This window comes from Etheostoma spectabile, unplaced genomic scaffold (genome assembly GCF_008692095.1).
Source record: "Etheostoma spectabile isolate EspeVRDwgs_2016 unplaced genomic scaffold, UIUC_Espe_1.0 scaffold00004340, whole genome shotgun sequence".
Lineage (NCBI taxonomy): Eukaryota > Metazoa > Chordata > Actinopteri > Perciformes > Percidae > Etheostoma > Etheostoma spectabile.
Genome location: NW_022603135.1, coordinates 1 through 12684, shown reverse-complemented (window position 1 = coordinate 12684; position 12684 = coordinate 1). Strand labels below are relative to the sequence as shown.

The 12684-nt window shown below is 40.3% G+C and overlaps 4 non-coding genes across 4 annotated transcripts; 2 read left to right on the top strand and 2 right to left on the bottom strand.

Annotated features, from left to right (window-relative positions):
• The first annotated feature begins 572 nt into the window (after positions 1–572).
• trnas-aga (transfer RNA serine (anticodon AGA)) lies at positions 573–654 on the top strand. The gene has a single exon. It is a non-coding gene; the product is annotated as a tRNA-Ser (tRNA).
• A 2460-nt stretch (positions 655–3114) lies between these two features.
• trnag-ucc (transfer RNA glycine (anticodon UCC)) lies at positions 3115–3186 on the bottom strand. Its single transcript has one exon. It is a non-coding gene; the product is annotated as a tRNA-Gly (tRNA).
• Positions 3187–4289: 1103 nt separating this feature from the next.
• On the bottom strand, positions 4290–4361 carry trnae-cuc (transfer RNA glutamic acid (anticodon CUC)). Its single transcript has one exon. It is a non-coding gene; the product is annotated as a tRNA-Glu (tRNA).
• Positions 4362–7711: 3350 nt separating this feature from the next.
• On the top strand, positions 7712–7829 carry LOC116677070 (U5 spliceosomal RNA). The gene has a single exon (XR_004328920.1). It is a non-coding gene; the product is annotated as a U5 spliceosomal RNA (small nuclear RNA).
• Positions 7830–12684: the final 4855 nt, after the last annotated feature.

Sequence of the window (12684 nt, the reverse complement as noted above, 5' to 3'; positions counted from 1 at the left end):
TGCAAGGAAAAAGCCATTACTTTATTAAAACTGCCAATATTTTATTAAAAATGTTATCACACTTTGCCATTTTTCTCTGGTATTTTTCATAACTGTTCATAACTTTTCTTTTGCCTGTATCTATCTTTATTGTCTGTAAAACGACCTTGTGTGCTTAGAAAGGCGCTGTTAAATAAAATGTATTATTATTATTAACATTTTTCAATAAAGTATTGGTTTTGCCTTGCGAAAGTTTTGTTCCAATAACATTAGCATATCGTTACTTGTCCCTCTGCGTGTCACGATGCAGAGAAAAGTCCCAGCCATCGCAATATCTTTCGTTGTGTGGTTACTTGCTTTTTTTGTCAAGAAGTAACCAGAAAGGTTACTCGCCCAACCCGATTTGATAAAATATTAGATCTCTGTTATGGTACAAATAAGGGAGCAAATCAATCAATCAAGCTGCCTCCACGAGGATCCACAGACACAGGAAGTGCACTACAATTTGCAGTTATCCCATGTCTGGTAACTTCTTGTAACCAATTGAAAAGTTTATGAACATTTGTGCAAACAGGTATATTGCTGCTTTTCAGGTTGTTGTGGCCGAGTGGTTAAGGCGATGGACTAGAAATCCATTGGGGTCTCCCCGCGCAGGTTCAAATCCTGCCGACAGCGAGCGGCGTACTTTAAGAGTGGTAGCAAACCAATGACACAATTTGATAAATCACAGGTTACCGTATTGCAGATGTACCTTCGTGTGCAATATTGTGTTATCTCATAGGTACTGGAAGCCACCAGTCTCCACCAACGTTTTTCTTCTCAGTCTGTTTTACAAGATTTGCAGTGAACTTTGTATAGCAGGGCAATAATTTTGCCCTGGTTTGATTTCCAGCCATTTGCAGGTTTTAAAGCCATACACAAATATTTCAATTTCGTTGCGAGAGTCATCCCAAAAGGATTAATAAAGATACGTCTAAGTCTATCTCAGAAAAAAAGTCCAAAAAATCTGAAAATCTTGAGGGGATGTAGCTCAGTGGTAGAGCTCATGCTTTACATGTATGAGGACCTGGCATCTCCAGCAGGTATTATGGTAGAGTCTTTAAAAAAGCTGCAGAAGATATTACCTCCTGTGGTAATCTGACTGGTAGACAGCACAACAAGCATTTTAAACATACATGGTACTATTTACAGTATTTATTAACTGCAGTGTAATGTATTTAATGTTTTATGCTCCAGTTTTTATGGGTGTTACAGCAGGTATGAGCACTGTAGTTTCTATTTTTATGGATGAAAAAAAACTTCACATGCTATTAAGTTAAACATTTAGCAGGTGCAGACATTTCACTTGAGACACTTGCTTTGTTAAACATCAACAGACTGATACAAAGCCTAGGAAGTAGCAGAGGATGGTTTTGATCCATCGACCTCTGGGTTATGGGCCCTGCACGCTCCCGCTGCGCCAAAGCTGGGGAACGACAGTCTGTTGGGGGGGGGGAGAAAGGAAGAGGAGGGGGAAGAAGGGGAAGAAAAAAGAAAGAAGAAAAGAGAGAAAAATGAGAAAATTGAAGACATGAAGGTATTTTAGCCCCCCATGAACACTTAAAGAATTTTTTTTTGATGTTTTTAAATTTTGTGGGCAAGCCACGGCTGGGATTCGAACCATCGAACTGTGGAACATTAAGTCTACCGCCAGTCTAGGCATTTTACTGCCCCTACTGTCTTTTAAATGAACTGTTCTTAGTAATTTAATTGTCCACAAGGCAGATATTCCATCAGTTTCTTTATTTTAGTCCAGTTTTCCAGTTTAAAACTGTTTATTGCCTTATTTGGAAATCACTTTCCAGAATTTGGGGTGTTCCTCAGTTATAAAGCTGGGCTGGGTTGTAAATATTGATACAATAAATAATAATTGCAAATAAATAATCATTGTTAAGTTCTTCCCCACACCTTACAGAAAGGCTTAGTTTTGATCTGATTGCAAGGATTGTTTGGCATCTTTTATGAATGAAAATTGATACACTGTATATTTATTCCTACCTTCCTGAAGTGAACAGCATCCCACATGTAACTGTTACTGCATGTTGTCATCATTGTCATCAACATTATCACCATTATTATTATTAATATTACTATTATTATTATTATTGTTACCCACTTTAGTGTAGAAAAAAAGGAATAATAAAGATTTTTTTGTAAAGGTTGATGGTAACTGTTGATGCACCCTCTTTTTTTTCTTTTCTTTTATTACAGTTGGCTTTATTCAACCACTGATTAGAACATTGATTATTTTTCTCTATTTAAATCAGATCTTGAGTGCTTTTCATGTTTGCCCCTCAAACGTTTTTCTTCTATTCTTTTAAATCCTTTTTTAGCATTCTAAGTTTACCTGTACTTAAAGAACTTTTTTTCAGGAAACCCAAATTTTGTCGCCCAATATGGAGGAGTAATGGCTCTTTACAGTGAATATGCAAAAGAAGATGTTCACAAATTCAGCCCAGGTAAATGCTCAGCCCAAATTCCCACAGACCTAAACCTACTAACTTAATGCTGGTTACAATATTCTAATAATCAATGTCAGAGAAAAATGACAAAGTGTGATAACATTGTTTATAATGTATAACAAGTATTGGCTTTTTCCTTGCAAAGGTTTTTTTCCCCAATAACAAGCATACCATCAGTTATGGTCCCTGTGCGTGTCACGATGTGGCGGACAGTTGCATGCTGGTAATGTAGCCGAGTGGTCAAAGGCCCTGGATTAAGGCTCCAGTCTCTCTGGAGGCGTGGGTTCAAATCCCACCAATGCCATTTGCTTCTATTACATAGCTGGAAGCCAACCGATGTGGTTTCTTACAGCTGTGTCATTTGGGCTGAACTTGGTGAAGTAACTAGAATCATCCATCAATTACCTAGCTCAGATTGTTCCTTGATAACCTGAGGTTCAACAATTGGTGAAACCTTCCTTTCCAGCACTTTGGAGTAGAAAATCAACAAAAAAATTTAATAATTTATCGTGATCTCCATGCAGCCCAAAGAGATCTAATGTTTTATCAAACCAGGTTGGGCAAGTAACCTTTCTGCTGACTTCTTGTAAAAAAAAAAAAAAAAAAGCAAGTAACATCACTCAAAGAAAGCTACTGCGATGGCTGGGAATCGAACCCAGGTCAACTGCTTGGAAGGCAGCTATGCTCACCACTATACCACCATCACTGGACAATACAATGTTCACTTCAAATCTTGTAATACATCTGGGCATTGAGACTGGAAGTGCGCTCTATCACTGAGCTACAGCCCCTGATGAGTCAGAAATTCCCTCCAGGGGGTCCTGTGTCATTACATCAACAAGAAAGGGAAGTGTGTTCATTTACATTGTCGCCCTTCGATAGCTCAGTTGGTAGAGCGGAAGACTGTAGAGGCATTAAACCGAAATCCTTAGGTCGCTGGTTCAAATCTGGCTTGAAGGAGCAGTCTTTTCAAGAGTTGCCCTTCATAGATCAAAAAAGTGTTTCTGATTCTGATTTAGAGATGGACAGATGACCCAAAAGCATAATACTTCTTGCCAAGACAGAACAAGAAAAAAAAAGAGGTGGGGGAGATAGAGTTAAGTCCTGACAGAGTAGAGAACTACAGACAAAAGATGTAAAATAGTGCCAAGTGTGAACAGAAGAATTGGAAAAAACTAGCTCCTCTTTTCTCCTGTTTTGTACACAACCCAAAGTTTTACAAAACAAAATATAACTTTCCCCAAATCCCTCAGTTGAATCACAGTCAATATTTGTCTCACAAACCATCTCAATGTCCAATTTAAATAATTTATCCAACAGAATTGAAACTTAAACTTACCCCGCTGTTTGAAATTGCTTCCTTGTTGTTTGGATTTCAGAGATGAATCAGCGAGCCCTCCTTGGTGGGAAAATGCAAAGACATGACAAATTCAGTTGTCTCCTACAAGGAGAAGACAAAGAGGACAGATACAGAAGTAATTTACTCTGAGAGGCATTGGAGATCTTATTATGAATAATTAATGTGAAAATCATTGGTTAAATGTAAATTTTCATTACAAGTTACTGTTTGAAAAACTGAAAAGAATTGTTATTGATATAGAGGCAGATGAAGTGTTTATGACCCATCAATGATGACAAAAGGATACATCCGCTGTCGGGGGTCTGATTTAAAGGAAATGGTACTCTTTAAAAGTGTTGGGGTTCTAGCGATAAACTAATGAGGAAGAATTTGAAAAATCTAAATCAACCAAAACTAGTCCAGGATCTTTCTCTTTCAAATGTAACATCTGTATCTGTAAGTCCTAACCATTCCCTGACCGGGAATTGAACCCGGGCCGCGGCGGTGAGAGCGCCGAATCCTAGCCACTAGACCATCAGGGAGTCACATCTGTCAAATTTATTTTTGTAGATGTGATTTTCCTTTGTGTGTAATTTAGCATCTTTCTCATCTTTTCTCTCATTTCCTCTTTTTTTCCTCCCTTTTCCTCTTCCTTTTCTTCTTTTTCCTTCGTCCCTCTCTCTTCCCCTTTTTCCTCTTCTTCCACCCCCCTATGAGACTGTTGATCCCCAGCTTTGGCGCAATGGCTAAGGCGTCTGACTATCAGAGATGGCAAAAGTACTCACTTTCCGTACTTAAGTAGAAGTACAGATACTTGTGTTAAAAAATACTCCGGTAAAAGTGGAAGTACTGATTAAACTTCTTTACTCAAGTAAAAGTAACAAAGTACAGGCTTGGAAATTTACTTAAAGTATAAAAGTAAAAGTAGCCTTGCGAAAGCTACCTGGAGCACACAGATGTTACTAGAGAGACGCTGAGGAACTTCCGTGGACATGGAGGACACGTCTTTATATGGCAAAGGCTACATTTTAAATGGATGTCTGCCAACAGGCCTAAAACATAACATATGTGATTATAATGACGGAGACTGAGACTCCAGGTTAATAAGATTCTGACTTATTAGCAAGATATGAATTAAGTTGGGATTCTGTGAGAATTAACAGATCCAGTTTTTATTTTTAATCTTTCCCCCTAACATTTAAATTAATCTACATGTAGGTGTGTGCTCAAATATGGCTTAAAATAAAATAAAGGATTAAAATATGAATGACTAAACAGACATTAATGAAGATGTTCCCCAGCACAATGGCCAGGAGTCCTTCTTGATGTCTCCTGTCTCAAACATCTCTCTCAGATAAGGCCGAGGATGATGGGAATGTCTTGCTGTTTTCTTCTTTTTCAATCATGTCGCCCTCCATACAACTATGTGCTAACGTTAGTGCCATCCATACTACTATGTGCTAACGTTAACACCATCCATGCTACTATGTGCTAACGTTAACACCATCCATACTACTATGTGCTAACGTTAGCACCATCAAGGCACAATGATTTGCTGTGAATGAATGCAGAATGCTGAATCTGTTGAGTTGTCTTAGTCGTGCGTCAAATGCAACGTACAGTAGATATATTCCCATCCATTAAGATTGAATATGGTATTGATGACGTAAACAATAATAAGGATAACTCCAGTGAAATAATGTGAAAGTTGAGGACTAGATTAGGACTGGATTAAAGGTGAATCTGGTGTCCAGCTTGGCCCCAGGTGTGTCTGTTAAAACACAGACGGAGACAACTTCTCTCTAGCTAAGTTTCTATCCACTTCTCATTTGAATTACAGAATCTGAAGTTCGGTCAAAAAAAAAAAAAAAACTCATGCGAATAAAGCTGGTGAAACTGTTGATTAAGATCAACGTGATGCCCAGCTAACAGGTGAAGAACACACCAAAACCACTAGCTAACTTACTTTAAATGTGAAGAACTATAGACCAGTAACAGGCTTAAGTGAACTGACAACATGAGTTATACGACTTACAGTTCTCAAAGACGCACACACACGATCTCAGCTGGTTATCCTTCGGACAGCTCCTTTTCACTTCTCTCACTTTTCTCTCCGTGTGGCGCGCACACCCGCTCGCGGTGTGTGGCGCGTGTCCGCGCTATTTTCCGACATAACCTCTTGTACAAAACGAAAGTAACGAGCCAATTTTATAAAATGTAAGGAGTAGAAAGTACCGATATTTGTGTTAAAATGTAAGGAGTAGAAGTAAAAAGTCGCCACAAAAATAAATAGTAAAGTAAAGTAAAAATATCAGAAAAATCTACTTGACTACATTCCCATCTCTGCTCCCAAGACATATGAGAAGTGTTTTAGAAAGGAAAAGGGCTTAGGTTTTACTTATATGTCTGTGATATCAATACATATCTGGAAGATTTATTTATTTATTTATTTATTTATCTTTAAGGCCCTACAACCATTTTTAACATGCAAGTGACCTCACTGCAACCCAAATATTCCAATAACCCAGTTTGTCCTAAAAAAATGATATCTTGACTGTAGACATCAGGGTTGATGTTTTACAAGCTTTTTTATTAAATGAATCCAGACGGAAATGAAACTGTAAAAATGGCCTCAGGGCCCAGAGCGTTAAGTCTGTAAGTACTACAAACCGAAGTTAAAAACAAACCTGAAGCTGAAGAAACCCTAAACGTTAACGGAACAGACCCGCGGACCTGATTGACTGAGAGAGAGGGAGAGGGAGCGCTGTTCTCCGTGTTCAAGCAGAGCGTGTGTGTGTGTGGGGGGGCGCTGTGACTATCACAGAACGCAGTGCGGTGAGCTGAGGAGTTGTATTCAATCCGAGTAGAGGCTGTCAGATAGCATAACAAGCACTTTAAATGTAGTATATTTATTGCATTATGTTTTTATGGGTGTCACGGCAGGTATGAGAACTGTTTCCATTTTTATAGATGAAATTAACTTGACCTTAAGTTTACTCTTCAGCAAATGTAGACATTTCACTTCAGAAACAGATGCTTTGATAAACATGAACACACTTAATACTGCTCCAAAGTATACCAATTAGCAGAGGATGGTTTTGATCCATCAACCTCTGGGTTATGGGCCCAGCACGCTCCCGCTGCGCCACTCTGCTCTGCTGTTCAAGCTCAGGGGCTGGAAAATCTGTGAGTGACATTCCGAGGAAAGGTTTGGGAACCGGTGGCAACCAATCAACCAACAGCAACATTTGGTAGACCTTGTCACTATTTTTTATGTGATATTCCTAATTTCTCTGTCCTTAAATTGGTGCTTTCTGCTGTCAAATTCTGTTTTTGTGTCAAAACGGGTCTGTTTCTTTTTTTTAAGTACATATTTGGCCTACATTTTGAAATGCATGCAGGTATACATGCATACAGTGGTATGCATTCGTTTAGGAACCCATGCTGAAGTTGACTAAAAGAGGAATTAAAAAAAATCATCTTTTGGAAATTGATCTTAATGCCTTGATTTTAAAAAAGTAAAATCTGAATCTAAAAGCTGTTCATAAACATGGGCTGGACAACCTGTGAATCACATTGTGAGGGATGGTAAGGGAACATGTGGCAGCCAAGGTTCCAGCAGCTTACGGGTTGGAAAGTTAAACATTTGGTAGACTTTACAACTATCTTTTATGTGAGCTTCCTGATTTCTCACACCTTGATTATTCACATGGATCACTTGTGATTGGCTGGTGTTTTAAAAAAGGGCATTGTGAGTACAGATATAAACATCAGTTAGGAGTCTACCAAGTTGCCTCTTATCATTTTAGTTTGGACACCCAGGGAGGCTTACCGTGATGGTTTGGACTGGGTCGACTAGGGGTTTCTGCTGCTCTCGATCAGACGGCTGTACTCACTCTGGTTTTTCTTCACAATACACAAGTCTTTCGCCTTTTACTAAAGACTTCCTTGAAGGGGAACCCCCCGATGAGATGAAACTCTTTTTGGTGGGCTTTGCTGTTTGGCCGAGCCTTTTGTACTTGTGAAAATTAAGCAGCTCCGATCGCTTCCTGCAGGTGTTTCTGGCTCTGGATCTGTGGTTGGAGACAACTGCTGCCTCCATGTTCCTGATTCTTGTGAAGTGAATGCAATATCTCTGAATGCCTAGAGGGAGTCCCTTTAAATTTGGCATACATAACCACTAGGAGTCGCTGTATATGTATTTCTCCTGAACTGGTGTACATGGTTAATGTAAAGCCCCAGTGGCCTAGTGGGTTCAAGTCCCATCTGGGCTGATTTTTAGCAGAGTGGCGCAGCGGAAGCGTGCTGGGCCCATAACCCAGAGGTAGATGGATTGAAACCATCCTCTGCTGGAGACACACTGATAGACACTCTGAAAGGGTGATGCATCAAGAGGTTATGACATATGAGGAATATCATGTTCTGGTAGTCTACTGTCCATTTTGCCAAATCAACATCCACTACCCGGTCAGGACCCTGTAGTAATATTGACTTTCCAGTGATGTGATTGGTAAGTGGTTGGGCTGTACACAGGTTTTGATCACATCCATCGGTTGCATGGACAGGACTTCAATACCCCGGTTCCCCCGCATGATCGCTCTCTTGTCTTTGTTGTTCGATGACTATTTGGGCTCACACCTAAACACACCCGAAGCATCTCAGACGAAAATCCCTCTGCACCTCAAAGTGCTCTCAAGCACTCCCAGCTGTGCGTTTGCAGAAGAGCACCTTGTTTTCTTGTAGCTTTGGAAAAAGGCTTTAGCTTATGACAAGGTAAACAAATAACACCATTGTGCTTCTCATTCGTGTGTTCACTTCAGTTATGTATTGAATCAAATCTTTAGAGCTAATGGTCCTCATTTATCAACCTAACGTAGAAATCCAGCGCAGATATGAGCGCAGAAATCCTCTTACAACAGGCTTTACGTGAGATTCATGAAACGTTTGTATCACACCAATCAGAGCGTAAGAATGATTGTACATTGATAAATGCAACAGCTGGAAAAAATCCTATTAAAATATAGCGCCCGAGTATATTCTCGGTTTTGAGGCCTCGCCTCTACTATTTACGACATAGTTAGACATAATCTGCATAAGAAGTGGAGATTGAAACCTTGACATCTCAGGTGCTCTAGTGCCGTCAGCTACCACCAGGCCCAGGGGAATATGCCGCCTAAGAAAAATGCAATCCTACCCGATGAGGTTGAGGAGATCAAGAAATCTCTGGACTTCTTGTCGGCGGAGATTTCAACTGTTGCAGAGCAACAGAAGAAAATCATGGATCTGATAAGTGAAATAAAAATGCTAAAGAGGCAAAGCGTGGAGAAGATTGGTTTTCTGTAGAATTGAGCTGCTGACCTCGAGCAATATGTGTGATTATCAGCGGCCGGAGAACCAAACAACAGAACTATGCCAGGGTGGCCGCGGATGCTGGATATACCACTGCCAGTCCGAGTGAAGCTACCGAGGAAGAGAAGGAGATGCTGGAACAACAGGCCAGGCCTGATTTTTGGACAGAAAAGGCATTTATGTTGATAGCGGGGACATTGAGGATTGTAATACTCTGCCGAGCAAAAACAACAGCATCTGCATTGGTAATAATCCGGTTCACCAACAGAAAGAAAAAGTCAGCACTCCTCAGACAAGGAAGGAAATTAAAAGGCACCCAAGTTTACTTCAGCGAACACTTCAGCAAGAAAAATGCTGATATTGCCAAGAAAGCACTCATACTCAGAAGCAAAACAAGACCCAGGCAACATGGGCAAGAAATTGTAAAATTTACATCAAACTTCATGAGCTGACTTTTAACTGCAGGAGCCTTATCGCAAACCTTAAAAAATCAAACAGTACCTGAAACAAGAGGAACACATTGTTCACAGCATTTGCAATAACGGAGACTTGGCTCACGGTAGAACAACCGGAGTTGGTGGAGATTTAGGGATATGAACTATCATTCATGAATAGGAAACAATCAAAGGGTGGGGGGTTGCATTATATATTGACCCAAGATATTAATGTCAAATAGTTACTAAAATGTATTTGTTTTAAATACAATCATGGAATGCATCACAGTACAAATTGAAATGGAAAAATCTAAAAACATTCTAATGAGCTGCATGTATAGGAAACCGGGATCGAATAATGACATGTTTAAGGAAATAATTACAGAAATATTCAGTAATATTCAGTAATTTCAAATGTTTTTTTATCTGCTGAGATTTCAATATTGACTTGCTCAACCCACAAGACCACAACAAAACAACAATGAACTAATGAACTAATAATAAGTATTATTTCCATTATTTACACTTTCAAAACAACAGAAAACAAAACAGTTAATACCTTGAACCTCCCCCCTCCCCCCCCCCCCCCCAGTATCACAGCTTGGAAACGCTTCTTGTAGCCAGCCAAGAGTCTTTGATTCTTGTTTGAGGTGTGTTCGCCATTTTCCTTCCAAAAGTCTTCCAGTTTTTGAGATTTCTTCTGTTTTAAGGTCTATCCATAGATTTACATTATGTTGAGGTCAGGAGATTGTGAAGGCCATGGCAAAACCTTCAGTTTACTCTTGATGTAATCCACTGTGGATTTTGAGGTGTGTTTAGGATCATTATCCATTTGTAGAAGCCATCCTCTCTTTAACTTCAGCTTTTTCACAGATGGCATCAAGTTAGCGTCCAAAATTTGCTGAAATTGTATTGAATCCATTTTTCCTTCTACTCATGAAAGGTTCCCTGCGCCATGAGAACAGCTGATTGTGTTCAGGGGGAGGTTTGCGAGCTTTTGGCAAATTCTGAGATTTTTAACCCATGTATAATCATTTGTTTTATTAATTTGATCTGTCTTCTTCTTAAATAAACTGAACCGAGTTGAACTTTGACATTTAGTTTCTTCTTATTTTACAGATTTTATTCTTTTATGACATCATACTTCAGTTATCACAAACATTCAACATCAACACACATCTGGAGATACGTGGTTTTCATTGGACAAGAAGGGAAAAACCTCAAAGTAACTAGAAACTCCCCTTCAGAAAATGGCGTAGTGTTCTGGCGATGTTGTTCATAAGTTCGCACAAAAAAGAAAGATTTTATTTTTCTACCTTTCAGTTTTTGTTAGGCAAACTTCTTTTACTCAGTAACCGATAGGATTTGTAATGTAGCAAAATACAATCCTTCACCTTAAAATCAAAAATGGGGTGGCAGTAGCTAAGTCCGTAGGGAGTTGGGTTGGGAACCGGAGGGTCACTGGTTCAAGTCCCCCGTATGGACCAAAAAGTAGGGAGTGAGGATTGGTGGCTGGAGAGATGCTACTTCACCTCCTGGGCACTGCCAGGTGCTGTTGAGCAAGGCACCGTACCCCCCAACTGCTCAGGGCGCTGGTTTGGCTGGCGGCCCACTCACTCTGACATCTCTCCACGTGTGTGTGTGTGGTAGTAGTAGTAGTAGTAGTTCAGGACTGTGGGTGATTACTCACAGAGTGTAAATTGTAATTTCCCCAATGGGGAAGTACATTTTACTTGAAAAATGCACAAAAAACTGCTCAATACAGTAACGTAAGTTAAAGTATTTATTTTCCACCTCTGCCAATACCTTACTGTCAAGTGTGTATTAAATGTACCAAACTGAGTGAACTATGTGAATTTCCCCTCACCACATATACGAATAAAGGGATGTCTTTCTTCTACAACTGTGTTACTTCTTACATTAATAGAAAATTCTAGAACGTATGAGTTTCTGGAGTCGATGTGCATTTGATCCGATGAAGCCGTGACATCTTCATAACTTCAGAGTCAGAGACACGTCAGAACCAGTCCAACCTGTTCCCAGAGCCAGTCAGTGTTAGAGAAGTCCCCCATCAGATGATGGAGTTCTACTATCTGTCCACTAGATGGAGCTAACTGACCATCTAATGAGCTAAGATCAGCAACTTGTACAGCAGCAGGTATCTCTCCAAGTGTCTTCCGTGTGACACATACATCGAAGTATACATTGTACATTTAGCTTTTAGTACTTACTACCTTGATACTTCCTCCACAACAGCCCCTGTTTCTCGTGTGGCCCTTTGGGAAAATGAATTGCCCCCCCCCTTCCCTAGGACAACGTATGTTGGAGACTGGCTGAATTAATTCACATACATCTGCTCATACGGGCTACTCCGGTAGGTAGAAGCTACCTGCTAGTATTAGGGTTAGGGGTGTTAGGGTCAGGGGTAAATGTAAAGTAAAATCACACAGGGGACAGTAAAAGGTCATTTGTGACCCTGACCAGGGCTATTTCTGTGCTGTGGTCAGGGCGGAAACCGGACTGAAATTAAAAAGGTTGTTTTGTTTGAGATGGTCCTGAAGCTGTGCTGCTTTGGATGTGAAGGTTTTTATAATAGGGGTGATCCGAGTATCCGGCTGAAACGAGTATCCGGTACGGATAAAGCACTTTTGCCGAGTACAAGTTTATCCGAGTAATATGAGTCAATATCCGTGCTGGTATTGATAAAACCTCAACTAGCCGCGCAGCGTTCTGTGATAATCACAGCGCCCCCCCCCCCCGCCTACAAACTCCGCTCGGATCAATCCACACAACACACAACAAGGAGAAATGCGCTCCCTCTCTCCTCTCTCGTCTCGCTCGCTCTCTCTCATCTCTCTCCGCTCGCTCCCGCTACTCTCGTCAATTCGGTCTGCGGATCTGTTCCGTTAATGTTTAGGGTTTCTTCAGGTTTGTTTTAACTTTGGTTTGTAGTACTTACATAGTAACCAGTAGATTTCTGGTGAACGTGGTTTCAGACATGCTGCTTGTTTTAAATGCAACTCCCCGTTGCGTCTCTGGCATCGGAGATTTTTTTTTTTTTTTTACTGTCAGCTGCCCCCTC